Here is an 11,430-nt window from a genome sequence, read left to right as displayed (position 1 = left end):
ACTTGAATGAGGAAGAAGAAACAACAGATTATGATATGACATCATTTAGAAGCTGGGCACTATCACAGACAAGTCTAAGAAGAAAGTTCCAGAACTGTTCTCCAAACATCTTTCTTTGCCACTAAAAACATTACTGAACAAAACCTTTCCCAGCTACGTAAGGAGGAATTGGGTCTATCACTCAATGGAATGGCATGTAATGAAGGGCAAATAAAAACAAAAGAGTGGTCTGGAGGATGAGGGGGGACCCGGGAAGGAGGAGTATACTCTCAATGCCAGCTGTAATACTGATGAATGATCCTCAGAACACTTTGTTCCATAGTCAAGCCAAAAACAGTTCCTTTTTCTTGGGGAAAACAAGCAACAAAAGCCAGTAAAATTTAATGTCTTGTCTGAAACAATCTGTTGCCAAAAAGAAAAGTGGAGATTTAAACTTTCTGGAAGAGAAAAAGGACTGCCAGGGTGGAAGGAGGGAGCAAAGTCCCTTAAATAGTCAATCTAAATAGCTGGACTGTCCTTGGTTTTGGGGGGGCAAATTCTTTTTGGAATGTTCTTGCCATTATGTTAAAATTGGACGAGGAATTAGAGAATACCTTTGAAATTTTGAAAAAGGTGGGCAGAAAAATCTTAGAGATTCCCTGATTTAACTTACCTCTTTCATAACACTTTTTAATCACCTCTGCAGCAAAGGAACCAAAATGTGAATCTCTCGACAAATGAGAAAATAAAACCTCATTATTCACATCCTCTTGGAAGATTCTGAGAAAGCAGCCAGGCAAACCTTCTCAAAACAGTACAGGGGCCATAGTCCTGAAAGAATTATTAACTTAGTCATGCACACACACTGTAAACAGAGCAATGACTAGTACAATAGAAGAAACTAAATAATTTAAAGCAGATTTGTCCTCAAAGGAAGAAACTACATATCAAATATTCCTCATACTTTCACAATTAGAACATTAACATGTGAGCCCAGCAATTGAAAATACTGAAAATTAAAGTTGCAGAACCATACACTGTTTTCTCATACTCGTTAATAATCATACCATCCTAATCAGAAAGAGTAGGATAAGAATTAACTAATTGTTTAGCAGAAGTATGATTAGCTAAACATACAGCTGCTGAGTCAGGTTTGGGAAGAATGTATAAAAACTTGAAAAGACTTTGAAACTTTATAAATCCTATCTGCCTTTTTAGGGGCAGCAGGCTGGTTATCAGGAAAATTACTGGCACGCACACACACACACACACACACACACACACACACACACACACACACACACACACACACACACACACTCCAATAGAACAGGAGGAACTGGTAAATATTCAAGAAATTCCCTCTGTAACAACTCATAACATTTTCTGAGGGACTGAAACATCAGTGCACTCCCACTGAAAACAATGAAAACAATGACACATTCTGGAAAAAGACAGGGAGGAACCCCAAAGGGAGAATCAGAAAGTGAGCTCTTCTCTGAGTTTAAATCAAAAATCTAAGCAGAAAACCCTTTATCTTTCTCTTCGTCTTCCTGTCCAGATTCAAAACCATGAATCTCTTCAGCAAAAGAGGTATGCCTCTGTTTTACCAAAAAAAAAAAACACCTTACAAGAAGGATCACTAGCCTGAATGAAACCCTGAGCTAGACTCAGTAAATGACTCCTGTTCAAGGAAATTTAGGATGAGTAGATGTATGTGTTTAGTTTTCTGTTTCTTTTTGATAAGAAAAATGGTGCCAAAAGTATTATTAATTGCAACAGCAGCTTCTCCAGGGATGGGCACAACATTCTGACAAAAGAGGAAGCCTTCCCTGTTACCTCTCTCAGGACCATCAAGTGAGGATCTCCCTTGCCCACTAAGGAGACCTCAATACCTGCTTAGAATGTGGCTAACCCCCTATCCATAGCTGCTGTAAGTGGTACACCAGAGGGATCTGGGGGTGAAAGATGAGTGGTGAAAGGTACAACTACTGGCCACAGCAGAGTCACCCAGCTGCAACAGAGGCAAATTACTAGCTTGCTGAGGTGGCAAAGGGTGCTCATTTTTTTTCTTATTGTAGCTAGAAAAAGGACCGACCATAGGACTGACATTTTGTTCCATGGTCAAGCCAAAAATAGCTCCTTTTTCTTGGGGAAAACAAGCAACAAAAGCCAGTAAAATTTGATGTCTTTAAAATTCACTTTTCTCACGCAAAAACACAGTAAAAAGCACTTTAAAAGAATTCACCAGATGCAAAAAGTAAAATAAACAATTTCTCCACAGACTTTTTTAAATACTTTGAATAACTTTTAAACTGATAGGAAAAATGTGCTCTCATTTAAAAGTAAAATATAGTCTTGTGACAGTCCATTAAAACACAAAATCCTACCTTTAAAATAACTTTCCTGAAGAGGCAATTAATACTACAAAAACAATTGAATAGAAGTTTTTTCCCCAAAGGGAACTTATCTGCTCAGCAGAGAAACAGCACAAGCTGACTGTTGATCCTCAAAAATCTCAGAGAAGTATATTCTATGGTGGTAGTAAAGCTCTGAATGGCTTGGCACCCAAATATATCTTTCAGTCTTCTAGGCTCAAGCTGCCTGACAGTTTGGGCACATGAAATGTGCCCTGAAGCTTTGGAAGCTGAGCAGCTGTTATATCCTTGGCAGGATATAACCTATACAGCTAAGGTTAATGTAGTAGTGATCAATATGATGAACATCAAGTTCTATCACTTCCTGGGACAGCATGTGATGAAGGACAGTCTGGTCTGGTGGATGAGGGATTACCCCCAGGAAAGGAGGCATTTCCTTCCATTGACATCTGTAACCTTGTTGAACGATCTTCAGAACCCATTTGTCTAAAACTATCTATTGCCAGAAAGAAAACTGGAGCTTTCAACTTTCTGGAAGGGAAGAGATGAGGTGCCTTGAATAGTCATTCTGACTTGTTGGACTGTCCTTGGTTTTAGGGTGAGAGGGTCCTGAATTATTTTTGGAACCCCCTTGCCATTTCTTCTTAAATGACTTTTCACCTGCATTTTGCTGAGACTATTTTGTTTTTTTCTTCCAAAACTGAAAGAAGAATTACAGAATTATTTTGAAAATTTGGAAAAGGATAGCTGAAAAATGTTAGGGATTCCCTGTATCAACTTATCTCTCTTATCACACACCTTTAGCAACTCTGCTGCGGAGAGACCAAAAATAAATCTCTATCCAAAGAAGAATTTAAAATCCCATTTTTGACATCATCTAGAAGGTTCTAGAAACACAGCCAGGCAAACATCCTCAACGGAATACCAGTGGCCAAAGCCCTTGAAGAATTATCAACTGAATCATAGGAATAGTGTAAACAATGAGTGGTGATTACTATAACAGGAGAAACTAATCTACTTAAAGTGGATTTTTTCTCACAAGAAGAAACTGCGACAAAACATTCCACTTACTTTCACAATTAGTCAAAGCAAACCTTTTTTCCCATTCTTATCAAGAGTCTTCCCATCCTTATCAGAAAGAGTAGGACTGGAATCAACTAAATGTTTAGCACTGGCAGGATTAGATATCTTGTCTTTTTAGGGGTAGCTGGCTATCAGGATAATTGCAGGCATTAGCACACACATCCTCCAAAGCTGAAGAAATGAAGGAATAGTTGAAGGAAATGAATTCTCTTCTGTAACATGTAATAATATTTCTACCAGATGAGAAACCTCAGTGTTGCTTCACTGAAAACATTGGGCCATTCTTGAAATAGTCTCAGAGGAAGATAAATCCCTACAGTGAGAATCAGAAACTAAGCTGTAAGCCTATTCATCTTCCTGTCCTGATTCATAATCTTGAGTCTCTTCAGAAAAAGTATTTTATTAGAAGGATCGACAGAACTGTCTTCCAGCAACAGAATTTCGGAGATGCGGACGAGTCAGGTTCAAAAGGAGGAAGGTTTACATTTTTCTAGTCATTTTAAGAACTGTCTGACCTCAAAATGTGGAGAAAGAGGGGAGGGGCCAAAGGTAATCAGGTTGAAATAGCTGGCAGATGCCTCCTAGTAGAGGGGTATGGTAGTCTTGAGTTAGCGGCTCACATAAGTATTGGAAGAAAATATGTATATTCAGTTAATAAGAGTCCTGCCCTCTGTTTAGTCACCACACAGAAAACCTTTTCCATTTGTAGATGTAAAATTTTCTTGAGGCAGATTTCCTTACCTCCTGCAGCGTGTCATCAAAATAAAGGTGCCTGGAGGGAATTAGAAGCCTGTCATCCAAAGTATCAGATTCAAAGTTTTTAGATTTGTAAGCAAGTCTACCTTGCGGGATAACTCAAGATAACTGCTCTTGATTAGATGAAAAAGAAGGAAAAATCAATGCTGCCTGGATAAAGGAAGTCACCAGTAGTATTTTTGAGTTGTCCTTCTGGATCTTCAGAAAAATTTTTAGAATGAGTTGAAAGGGAGGGAAGGAATATAGGAATTTCACTTTTCAAGAGAATGATAAGAAATCCATTTTTCATGCTTTTCCACCTGGAGCAGAACAGCTTAAACTGTCTGTTGAGAGTAGAAGCAAAGAGATGAGTGGAGTCCCCTAGTGATGGACAATTTGAAGGAAGACCTCTCTGCTCAGCATCCATTTGTGAAGGTCCACCTTGGATTTGCTCAAATAATTTATCACTGATTTCATCTCTGATGGAATATAAGATGTTTGGATACTGTGGCAAATAGGAAAATCCCAAGCTAACATGGCCAGCCAGCAAAGATGATAAGATCTTGTTTCTCCTTATTTGCTGATATACCACATGACTATGATATTGTCTGTAAGGGCTTGCAAAGTTCCTGGGAATCGGGGGTGATGAAAGCCCTGATATTTGCATTACAGATTCTTCAAGTCCTTTGTGCTTATGCTCTTGCTGCACCTTTCCTGCTTTGACCAGACCCCCTCCCCTTGGACTCTCATGCCCATTGGAACAGCTCTTCAAGCCTGGGCCAAACACCTGTATAAGATTTTTTGGACTGGAGAAGGAACCAGAAAGGAAACACCTCAACTGAATGCTACTTGGTTTACCCACCACTGGAGTTCTTAGTGCACAAAAGGCAACAGAGGAACCATGAAAGTCATAAGTAGGCAACGTTCTTCTTGCATTGACTTTAGATACCACTGAATCTTCCTCATAAGAAGGCTGTCAAAGGGAATCATCTATATTGTTGATGGCATGAACCCCAGAGCTCTTAGAACCACTCTTGCAGAGCTCAATAAAGATTTCACAGTGTTTTATGACAGAAAGTTATAAACCGAATCTTGTTTTCGCAAGAGAGAAAAGCTGTCACAAAGAAGTATCCAGAAGACAACCCAGAAACACTAGGCTTTGAGATGGATGAAATATAGATTTCTTCACATTTAGAGTGAAGCCTAGATGCAGAAGACTACTTATAAATTGTAGATTCTCTTTTTTTGGGGGGGGGGTCTGAAATGAACCAATAACCAAGACAGAACTCCCTGATAACTACAGGAACTACCTTCTACCTCTATAAATGACACTAGCGGTAGTGGAAAAAGGGCGTTACCAATGTACAGCCATTGACTTCACTAGATAGAGTAGAATTATACCCTCTCACTTCCTATGCAGCTACCTTTCACTTCTCTGCAGTCACTGCCAAAGAAACTAAGTATCTGCTATCAAAACTAAAATCTTCAGGATCAGAATTTTCCAGACTTCACCCTACTTTTTTGGCTGTCAGCAAAACATATTGTCAAACCTCTTACACACATCTACAACTTATCTCTCACAACAGGTACTCCTCTTCTTGACTTCAAACTTTTCATAATCAACCTGCTTCCAAAGGTACAATCACCTTCTCAATTCAAACACTTCTTACCCATATCAAATTTGCACTCAATAACAAAAATATTTGAAAGAAAATTCTTCACAAACAACTTTTCAAACATAGTAACAGCTATGTTCTTCTCTGTGATCAACAACATGGAATCAGAAATTCTTATAGCACCTAGACTTCCCTGCTATCAGCTACAGATAATATACAGATCAATATTATGAGGAGGTGCTGAAAAGTTCTAAGCCTGGCCAAGAAAGGAATGATGTGGAGCCATGAAACTTAGAAGTTATTCAACATATTGTCTCCAAAGTTCAACACACTTAGCACATCATGTCTGTAGTTTCTGTAACCCTGCCAAAAAAGTCTAAAGTCTGGTCAACTAAATACTGCTATGCTGCTGCAATCGCCTCCAAATCACTCGAAAACTGCCACCCTTTCAAACTCTTTTTAAGGTTTGGAAACAGGAAATAGTCAGATGGAGCAAGATCTGGTGAGAAGGGCGGATGATCTACGCAGCAAACCCCAATTTTGTCAAAACATCCATCTTTTTGCCAGCCTTGTGAACAGGTGCATTGTCTTGCAAAAAGAGAACTCCTTTCCACAGCTTCCCTCACACCTTTTTTCTTTCAATGTTTCCTTTAATCGATACAGCAAGTTACAGTAGTATTCTGCATTAACTGTTTGGCCCCTTGGAAGACCTTCAGTCATTACAATACTTTCCTGATCCCAAAACACTCTGGCCTTGACCTTTCCTGTTGACATTTGGGTCTTAACCTTCTTTGGCTTTGGTGAACCTGAGTGTCACCATTGCATGGACTGTTGTTTTATCTCAGGATCATACTGGTGCAACAGTGTTTCATCAACAATAACTAGTCGTTCCAAAAAGTTAGCACCAGCTTGATGAAAATGCTGCAAAATCAACTTGGAAGTGCCTACTCGGTGACTTTTCTCATTGGCAACCAAACATTTGGGCCCCCACTTGGCTGACAACTTCTGCATACTCAGTTGCTCATAGATTATAAACCCATAATTTTCCCTGGATATCTATAGTGTCTCAGCAATTGTTCTAGCTGATATTCGCCGATCTGCCAAAATCAGGTCATGGACATGGTCAACAATTTCAGGAGTTGACACCATTTGAGGCATCCCAGACCTTGCTGCATCTTCAGTCTTGAAATCTCCATGCTGAAAGTTTGCACACCACTTCACAGTTGGGTAAAAAGGGTACTTATCACTCAATGTTTGCATCATACATTCATCGATTTCCTTAGGAGTTTTCTTCTGCAGAAAAAGGAACTTGATGACAGCTCGGTGTTCCACACTTGAAATTCCACACTTTTCACTGACATGGTTCAATCAAAGACCTGAAATAATGCAAAACATAGCTTTATGATTCTGCAAATTCACACGTTACAAGATGAAATAACCCTCTTTTCAGCTACAGAGGCAAGATAATGCTCAGAATTTAAAATGCTGGTCATTATTAAACTGAAATATGCTTCACCACTACTCAGCATGCACTCCACTTACAACTGTCAGAAACTGCAGACAGCAGAGTTAAAGATTTGTAAATTTGCTCTCCTAGCTGACCAAAGAAAACACCATTGTGATATACTTCATAAGATGTACTAGCTCTGAATACCAGCTACAGCTACACTCCTTCTGGGAACATTAATATTCAAAACTTTTAAGAGAGGATACTGCCCTCCTCTCAAAAGAAACTTACCTCTGAGAAACAAGACTACACCCTTGGATATAGCCAAGATAATGTTCTTACCATTTTAAGACCCAAATTCAAAGTATCCATAAGTGAGAAGGCTTTCTCAAGAGCAGGGCCTGCACTACGGAACAATCTTCCAAACATAGCTCTCAACCTCTTACAGCATGAAATCTGGACAAACCCTAAACTAATGGAGTGAAGAGACAAATGCCAAAAATTGGGATAATTTTTAAATACTACTCTTTTATACTTAGAAAGTTGCTAGAACAGGGTTTCTGTTAGCATGCATTTTCCTGAAGGATATGAAGCTGAAATGCAAATGTATGTCATTATTTAGTAACCTCAATTCTCAGTGATTTTCCAGAAAACCACGACTTTTATGAGTAATAGAAAAAAAATATGAGGCAAAAATCTGGACATTCTGCAAACATCTGTACAGTTATAAGTATGCAAAATAATATTAAGAGCACTGATATAGTAGAAGCATTTAAATCACTAAAATCCTACCTATTTGAGGAAGCAAAATGCTCACTCTTTTGTGATAATGCCTAAAGAACAGATGCTCATTGAAATCCTAAGTAGCTAATAACACTATATATAACTAAGTTCATTCTTCTATGTAATTTACATATTTCCTTTATTGCTTGCAGTGTTTTGGATACTGCAGCTTTCATGATATGTATTTGCTTTTATTATCACTGCAAACCTTGTAACACAGGACAGCTGACTATCCCACCTACCCTGTCAACAAACTGAAATAAATAAATGTAGCTGGAATAAAAGGGCATCCAAGTAAGAGCTGTGGATACCTTGGAGTCTACAGAGTGCTACCAGGGGCTAAGCACTTTGCAAAAACACTTGGAGCTTTAGACAGACCAAAGGACAAACAGACAACTGAAAATAATATTCCACAGCATAGAAATCTTAAAAACTGCCTGTGATATGAATAAACAGAATGTGAAAGTAGGAGTCCTTCAAATCCAAGGTAACCAAATAAGCATGGGGAAAAATCATAGGAAGTAAACTTTAGAGAGATAACATTTTCAACTTTGGAATTTTAAAAATGCATTTAGGGTGGATAAGTCCAAAATGGGTCTCTATGTCCCTTCTTTCCTTGGTAGTAGGAAGATCCTGGAATAAAATCATTTTTCTTTTTGGTAAGTAGAGATTGATTCTATGATCCCCTGATGGAATAATTCTAATAACATTGGAAGAATAAAGTGTTTTTGTTTTGGGGTACTTGGATGCCAAATGGAATTTGAGGGAATTCCATATATGTTTCTACCCATTCTGAATGATATTCAGTAGCCAGGTGTCTGATGTTATCATTCTTCAAAGGTAAACGTACTTAGAAAGTCTTCCTGTAAAGAGGGCTGGCCGAGGTGGGGAAACAGGATATCCATAAGTTGGGGGCTTGTTCAACAAAAGATCATTTGGATCCTTTAAAATCCACCTTAGGTTTATCCCGACACTTTTTTTTGTGGAATTTCTTTTTTGCTGGGATTTTGGGCTTTTATGGAAAAATGACTGAACTTTGGATGGCAAATTTTTCTGGAACTTTGGTATAGGAAGAGACAAAAACTATTTGAAATCCTGGATCATTTTCCCCTTTTTTTGCAATTTTAGGAAGACATCAACAGAAGCTGGTTCAGTTTGTCCTTGCGTAGAGGGTCATCAATTCACTATGACTTATCATCTGGCAAGACTTGCAGTTGATGCTTTGGAAGAGGCTTCAACAGCATTGTACCCAAATTTTATGCTGAATGAAACATATCCGATGAAGCAATCTTATTGTCAGTATCACAGATATCAGATATAAGCTTATTCATGTTGTCAAAAATAGCTAAAAAGTATCTAGTCATACAGGTTTGGCAATTTATAGCATGTAAAGAAAGAGTGGCAGAGGTATACAGTCCTACTTGTTTTTTTATTATTTGGTAATGTATTAGCAGATGGCACAAGTCTGGAGGCTTTATCCGATTCCACTAATATCACCGCTGGGTCAGAGGAGGGATTCTTGAACAAATAATTGTGTGAATCTTGCACTCTGCAAAATCTAATTTATTAGCTAAAGGTGTCTGAATCAAGTGCTCTAGATGGAGCCAGAATGTTATCATGTAATGTATCTAACACAGGAGAAATTGTTGAAGGCTTAGGGAAGTCCATGTTTATTAAGTCGCAATACTTTTTTTGTAGAGCTGAAACTTTTTTTCTTAACAGTTGGTGTTGCATAATCTTTTAGAAAAAGTGTCACCAGAAGAGAATTCTTCCAGTGAAGAGTCACAAAATAATGTGCCTTCATCTTCTAACTCAAATCCTGTATGACACTCAACATCAGAATCTGAACAGTCTTCAATGTCATAAATAATAAAAAACAAACGGCTAAAAAACACAAAATTACTTTACTACATAAAAATCCAACTGGTAAGCATTTTCATTCCCTTCGTGGAACTTCTTTCAGTTCATCTTCTGCATCAAACCTATGATCGGAGAGAAACTTGCTGGCAAATCAGGCTGAATACATGTGTATACCCTGGTTTAAAGTTGTCCTTAAAAGGAAAGGGTTAAGGCATTAAGGGCTTTGGGTCACATGTTATTATTATTAAGTATTTAAATAAGTTTGTTCATTACACAACTTGGCCTGTAGAAGTTCCATGAAGGAAATGAAAGCGATTACCAGTTGGATTTTTATGTAATAGAGTCATTTTGTGTTTTTAGCCGTTCTTTTTTTTTATTATTTTGCCGTTTACGGCTATTTTCATTTGTTTGGAAGTTTCATGAGGTATTCTTCAATGTCAGAAAAGGTGCGTACTCCTTTTATGAGGATAGAAAACCAAAGGAGGCTTAAGAGACATTAAGGCTTTAAAAAGCCCATGCAAAAAGTTGTACCGCTCATGTTGCTGATCAGTAGGAGTAATGACAGGGGTGAAACAAGCTTAGTCTTCTGTTTTCTCTTCTATAAAGTATCTAAAAAATGACAGTAAGAAAAGCAAACTCCTGCTGTTCTTCCATAAGGGTGCGTAGTATTTTGTCTTGGATGAGAATCTGTTGTATACCTCCTGGTCCCTCAGAGATAACCAGCCAAGGTTACCCCTTCTCAGTCTTGCCATACATATAGCTGCACCTATTCCTTGTAGTTTGTCAGCCTCTGGAAAGTCTGAACAGCAGAAGCAGATGAAGTCAAATGGGATGCAGGCTAATCATGTGCCTTAACAGAGCCGTCCAACTCCAGCCAGACAACACAAACCACTGACTATTTCAATTTATTACGCTTTTTACACAGTTGTCGATAGATGTCCAACAGCAATGACTTGGAGGTCATCTTTCCTCACACTAACTCTTAAAACAGTTTGAAGCAGTTTGTTTTCAAGGTAAACATATAGAGTATGACTTCTAATATTGTTAGGGACAAAGATTTATAGATGGAATACTCCCTATAATTATGCACAGGTCTCAAACAAAACTAACTCTTGATACGACTGTCCTCACATAGGATCTGACAACTTTAGTTGCATTTCTCTCTCTCTCTCTCTCTCTCTCTTAGATAACAAGAAATTTAACAATTTTCGGTCAAATGTTTAATGAAAATAAGATGGGTCCTCAACTGGGATGTTTATCTATCCACACAAATGAAACCAGCACAAGCCGTACAGCTGACAGACAGCAGTAAGAGACAATCTTCTTTTACTGACTTGCTGCAAGAAAGTTATAAGAATTTTTGCATCCATACATCCATTATGTATAGGTACAAGAATAGGCCACAGGTTGGACATACAGCACAAGAGGAAGATGCCCAAAATGTTGTAAACTGGCCAGATATATGATATACTTTTACAGGAGACTTCCCAACTGTCAGTAAAACTGCAAAAGTGATCTAATGAAAAACACTTTTGCCATAACTATGAGT

The 11,430-nt window shown here is 38.2% G+C and overlaps 1 protein-coding gene across 2 annotated transcripts in view; it reads right to left on the bottom strand.

Annotated features, from left to right (window-relative positions):
- The window catches only part of IFT172 (intraflagellar transport 172), a 3,348,311-nt gene that overhangs the window by 3,003,702 nt on the left and 333,179 nt on the right, over positions 1–11,430 (bottom strand). The gene's annotated exons all lie outside the window — the stretch shown is intronic.

Source organism: Protopterus annectens, chromosome 6.part1, assembly GCF_019279795.1.
Source record: "Protopterus annectens isolate FY-2018-M chromosome 6.part1, PAN1.0, whole genome shotgun sequence".
Lineage (NCBI taxonomy): Eukaryota > Metazoa > Chordata > Ceratodontiformes > Protopteridae > Protopterus > Protopterus annectens.
Note: the sequence above shows the minus strand (reverse complement) of the source record. Positions and strands in the feature narration are given on the sequence as shown.